The sequence below is a fragment of the Aegilops tauschii genome, chromosome 1, assembly GCF_002575655.3.
Source record: "Aegilops tauschii subsp. strangulata cultivar AL8/78 chromosome 1, Aet v6.0, whole genome shotgun sequence".
Lineage (NCBI taxonomy): Eukaryota > Viridiplantae > Streptophyta > Magnoliopsida > Poales > Poaceae > Aegilops > Aegilops tauschii.
The window spans coordinates 344288655-344295175 of NC_053035.3; positions in this window are offsets into that span (position 1 = coordinate 344288655).

Here is a 6521-nt window from a genome sequence, read left to right on the forward strand (position 1 = left end):
CACCGCCTCTTCGGTGTTTCCGATGGCAGAGCCACCGTCGCACCCCCACTTCCACCATCAACGGTAGCAATCCCATCCAGGAGAGGCGGATTGTTGGCCTCCCCTCTTCCGGGCCGGATCTCGCCACGGTTCTCCCAGCGTCGTCCCCTTTCTGCACAATGTCGCCGCCACGGGCCAATGCACCACCGCCGGCGCACGCTCTGACTCCCCCACCGGTGCCAGACCTCCTCATCCTAGGCTTGACGACGTCAGGGTTACAGACCCCACCGCTTGCGACTTTGGAAGGTCCGGCTTATGGGGTTATTTCTCCCATGCATCTGGTGCAAGGGGAGGCGAGCTCGAGGATGGTGCGCTCATCCGCCAACCGACATGCAACGAGGACCACGGCCGCAACCCTCGGAATGGCCGGCTCATCTTCGGCGGCGGTGGCACCCCTGTTCCCGCCAGGGTTTTCTCCTCGGCCGGCCTACGCTGCACCGGCCCCCACTCTAGTAAGCTTCGATTTCTCCCCCTTGTAGACGAGTTCGTAGTTAGGGTTCTTAGCGTACTTCGAGTAATGTTTAGGTCAATGTTAGATTTGATTGTTCACGCTGGATTGGATTCGATCTGGCTCAATTCGATTCAACCGGATTCGATTCGAATCTAGTACATTTGGATTGAATCAGAGCAATGCAGATGTTGCTACTACTTAGATGAGAATGATGCTACCTTAGTATTGCTAGATTGATGCATTTGTTGTTGTTCTTGCCACATTGATACTACCTACGGTACTCATGGTAGATTGGTATGTTCATGTGATACTTGTGAGTTTCATTGGTATTTTCTCTGTAGAGGAAGGGTGAAACAATATAGTAGCTGATAAGTATTTCCCTCAGTGAGAACCAAGGTCAGCGAACCAATAGAAGAACCACACAAATCCTAGTCAAATAGTACCTGCACACATAAGAGAAAATACTTGAACCCAACGCGGCAAGAGGTTTGTCAATCCCCTTGAACTCGTTACTTGCAAGGATTAAGTCTGATAATGGTAGGTAAATAAATTGTAAAGTAAAATAAAAGATAATAAATTGCAGCAAGCCATTTTTGGTTTTTGTAATATGATAAAGGTAGACCCGGGGCCATAGTTTTCACTAGAGACTTCTCTCTCATAAAGATAGCATGCGGTGGGTAGACAAATTACTGTTGGGCAATTGATGGAAAAGTGCATAGTTATGATGTTGTTCATCGAAATGATCATGTATATAGGCATTACGTCTGTGACAAGTAGACCGAAACGATTCTGCATGTACTACTATTATCCCACTTTGAGAGGGCTTATGTGCTTGCCTTTCTACGTATTAAGTTCATAACAAACAAAGTAATGCATGAAGTATGATGACATAATATAGAAAGAATAAACCAAGCAATATGATTGAACCCCGTCGTTTTACCCTTAATGACAACAATACAAATACGTGCCTCACTACCCCTTCTGTCACGAGGTTGTGTGGCAATTTACAGCGCTGGAATTATGTCAAACGGAGCTGCGTGGGACCCACGAGCTCAGGTGGTGCGCCCCCTGGGGGCGCGTCGTGTGATCTCGTGGCTCTCCCATAGATCTTCTGGCCTCCTCCCGAACGTTCTAGGGTCTCTTCAGGTCCAGAAAAAAATCACCGTAAAGTTTCATCATGTTTGGACTTCGTTTGGTATCGATTCAAAAGCCAAAAACAAGCAAAAATAGCAACTGGCACTGGGCACTAAGTTAATAGGTTAGTCCCCAAAAAATGATATAAAATTGCATATAAAGTATCTAAGATTTATAATATAATAGCATGAAACAATAAAAAATTATAGATACGTTGGAGAGGTATCATCATGCCACATTGTTACTACGTTTAATGCTATTGTTCTTGCCGTTTTGGTGGTGTTCTTTCTGTATGTTGCTAGATTGATGTGTGTGTGCATGATCAGTAGGTGCTACATGATTGCATGATCAACGTAGGACAATGCATGTGCATTCTAGTAGAACAAACCTGAATGCCAAAAATAGTAGTAGGACAAATTTAAGCATGCGCATTTGACAACTGTCATGATCTGATGGTAGCACGGATCATTGGCATTTGCACTTGTGTGGTGCTATGATCTGATCATAGCACGACTCAAATGCAACTGCCACTAATCAACAGCAATTGCAAATGATAAATGCCAATCATCATCACTACTTTGCTAACTGTCGTCCACTTAACTGCCAAGATAATGAAGACGGAGTGGGACACAACCAGTGAAGGGGGCGCATGTCATCGTCGGCGCCGAGGCTGCTGAGGACCTCATCCCCACAAACTGCTGGCTGAAGAAGGAGGAGGTTCCGGGCAGGGTGGCGGCCATGAGCGTGCCACTGGGTGCTGGCAGGAGGTCGAGGATCGGCCACGAGGAGGGTGCACGGGTGAGGGAGTCCTGGACTAAGGGGTCCTCGGGCGTCCGGCCTATTAGCCATGGGCCGGACTGATGGGCTGTGAAGATACGAAGACCGAAGACTGCACCCGTGTTCGGATGGGACTCTCCTTGGCGTGGAAGGCAAACTTGGCGACCGAATATGTAGATTCCTTTCTTTGTAACCGACCTTGTGTAACCCTAGATCCTCCGGGTGTCTATATAAACCGGAGGACTTAGTCCGGAAAGGGGAGATCATTACCATAGTCATACAAACTAGACCTCTAGGGTTTAGCCATTACGATCTCGTGGTAGATCAACTCTTGTAATACTCATATTCATCAAGATCAATCAAGCAGGAAGTAGGGTATTACCTCTATAGAGAGGGCCCGAACCTGGGTAAACATTGTGTCCCCTGTCTCCTGTTACCATCAACCTTAGACGCACAGTTCGGGACCCCCTACCCGAGATCCGCCGGTTTTGACACCGACATTGGTGCTTTCAATGAGAGTTCCACTGTGACGTCGACGACAGGATCGATGACTCGCCTCGTCCTTAAAGAAAATATCACCGCTGGAGGAGAACTGGCCCAGACCAAACCCTCCGGCAGGGCGGCTTTACCATGACCGCCCGTTCAACCGTTAAGTCGACGATGACCTCTCGGGCCATCGAAAATCCCCTTCGTATCGACTCCAAACACTCCAAGCAGATGAATCCAGCGGAGTTTTCGTCTTTAAACGAGCTCCTTGATCGCATCGCCGCCCTGGGAATCGCCACAGATTACAATCGGATCGGGCTTAAACCCGACCAAAGAGAAATCAAATCTCCATCGGTCACCCACCAGATAGCGGTAGTCGAGGAGCAAGACGGCGACTCTTCCCCTATACTCAAGACGGACTATGTCCGGATCGCCGACCCTGCAGAGCCGGATACCCGCCAGCAAAAGGAGGTGACCAACCTTCCGAACATAGAATCGGACGGCTGGCACAAGCAACAAGAAGATACTCCGGAGCCCAGACTGTTAAGTCTGGAAAACCTTCAGACTCCAGATCATTGATCGGATCAGCGTCCGGATCCAAGTCCACCCACCCACCCAGACTTAAGCGCTCTCATGAGCATACAACAGCAGTCTCAGGAAACGGTCCATCACTTCTGGGCCAGATTCCTCCTTGTCAAGGACAAGGTTAAAGATTGCCGCGACGAGGACGCGATATCAGCGTTCTGCAACAATTGCATGAACGAAGGAATCCTCAACGCCATTAATCGCCGCCGCATACTACACTTCGCTGACTTGGCGACTATCATACAGAAGTACAGCGCAATGGAAAGCGCCTGGAAAGATCAGGCAGCTTGTTGGGAGCCATCGGTCCCAACTCAACCGCTGGTCCAGGCGAAAAGGGCGCATCCTCGTGACACGCCCAGTCCAATAGCTAAGAAATATAAACCCATTACGCGGTACGAAACCGTTCTGGAGGGATCGCTCGATGGCCCATGCAAAATACACACAACACCGGACACCATACCAACCCACAGCCTTAGAGCATGTTGGATACTCCGGCAGGTAGCCAAGAGCGGCGAGGACATCCTTGCCAAAAACGCCCAGAGCAATACCCTCCAGAAGACGACGACCCCAGAGTATTGACGGTCTTCGAGACATTCGCTTCGAACAATAAGTGCAAAAGGGCACTCCTCGACCTCGCTGAAGTCTGTCAAATCGCCGCGATAAACCCTTGGAACGACACTGCTATAACCTTTAATGCCGGTGACGAACCAAAATACAGGACAGTCCGAGCACCAGCTGCATTAGTCCTCAGTCCCATCGTGGACGGCTTTCGAGTCACCAAGGTCGTCATGGACGGCGGCAGCGGACTAAACCTCATCTATGAGGATACACTCCACAAGATGGAAATAGACAGAAGCCGCATCGAGCAAAGCAGCACGACCTTCCGAGGAATCATTCCCAGTCGGGAGGCGCGGTGTGTGGGAAAAATCACACTTGACGTGGTATTCGGCACGCGGAGAATTATTGGTCTGAAGAAATAACCTTCCAAGTGGCTCCTTTCAGCAGCAAATACCACGCCCTGTTGGGGCGAGATGCTTTTACACGCTTCCAAGCTATACCTCATTACGGGTACATGAAGCTCAAAATGCCCGAACCAAACGGCATAATCACTCTTGTCAGTGATCCGGACATAGCACTCCGCGCCGAAAACAAAACCGCATCCCTGGCCCTTGAGGCATTATCTGAAGCCCTCGCGACCAAAGAATTAACCGCACTGCGCTCCACGGTGGATAGGGACGATGTGATCTTAGACAAACGACCCAAATCCACCTCCTTCAAACCGGCAGAAGAAATAGTCAAATTCCAGGTCCACCCAACGGACCCCAAGAAGACAGCATCTATTGGAGCACAACTAGACCCAACGGTCGACGCTGCACTACGGGATTTCCTTCGCGAAAACTGGGATATATTCGCCTGTCACTCTTCTGATATGCCAGGAATCCCACGCAAGCTGGCCGAACATAGTCTCAATATATTAAAGGGATATAAACCAGTCAAACAAGCACTGCGGCGCTTTTCCGAACCCAAACACCAAGCTATGGGGGAGGAGTTAGCCAAGCTAATTGAGGCCGGATTCATTAGAGAAATAAAACATCCGGACTGGCTGGCAAACTTGGTGATGGTACCAAAGAAGGACAAATCATGGCGCTTGTGCGTCGATTTCAAAGACCTCAATAAGGCTTGCCCTAAGGATCCCTTCCCCCTCCCCCGCATTGATCAAATCATTGATGCTACCGCAGGACACGACTCACTGTGTTTCCTTGATGCATATTCCGGATACCATCAAATCAAAATGAAGGAGTCCGATCAAGCTGCAACAGCATTCATTACCCCATATGGGCCATTCTGCTTCAACACCATGCCCTTCGGGCTCAAGAACGCCGGCGCCACATACCAACGCATGATTCAAACATGCCTGGAGAAACAGATCGGCAAGATAGTTGAAGCTTATGTGGACGACATCGTCATCAAAACTAGGCACGTCGAAACACTAATAGACGATTTACGTCTCACATTCGACAACCTCCGCGCGTATGACATTAAGCTCAATCCGGAAAAGTGCGTTTTCGGCGTCCCCGCTGGAAAACTGCTGGGCTTCATTGTTTCCAACTGAGGAATTGAAGCAAATCCAGCCAAAATCTGAGCTCTGTCACAATTGGCTACCCCAACAGACCTTAAACAAGTCCAAAAGCTCGCGGGTTGCATGGCGCTCTAAGCCGCTTTATCTCCAGATTGGGAGAAAAGGCACTGCCACTCTATCGCCTTCTACGGCGAACCAATCACTTCGAGTGGACGGACGCGGCAACAACCGGACTGGAAGAAATAAAAACCCTTCTAGCGAGCAACCCAATCCTGGCCGCGCCAAACGTCGGCGAACCCATGTTACTATACATATCGGCAACAAATCAGGTGGTGAGCGTTGTGCTCGTCGTTGAACGAGAACAGGACGGACACAAATTCCCGCTTCAGAAGCCAGTGTACTACGTATCCACTGTCCTTACACCATGCAAATCCCGGTACCCCCATTATCAAAAGATAGCATACGTGGTCTTCATGGCATCTCGAAAGCTACGACACTACTTCCAGGAGTGTTCGATCACGGTGGCTTCCGAAGTACCACTCAACGACATAATAACCAACCGCGATGCCATGAGCCAGATCGCCAAATGGGCCATTGAGCTCCTTCCATTCGATATTACATACAAACCACGTCGAGCTATTAAATCCCAAGTACTGGCTGACTTCGTCGCCGAATGGACAGAGGCCGAACTCCCTAAAGAGTACGGCACATACTCCAATTGGGTCATGTATTTCGATGGCTCCAAAATGCTGGCAGGACTAGGAGCCGGCGTCGTGTTAACATCTCCTACTGGAGACGTTGTTCAGTACGTACTCCAAATACTATACATAGATTCCAAGAACGCAGCTGAATACGAGGCCTTGTTGCATGGTCTCCGGATGGCTGTCTCCATGGGCATACAACGCCTAGAGGTGCGCGGGGACTCAAACCTTGCAATATCTCAAATAAATGGAGATTTCGATGCCAAAG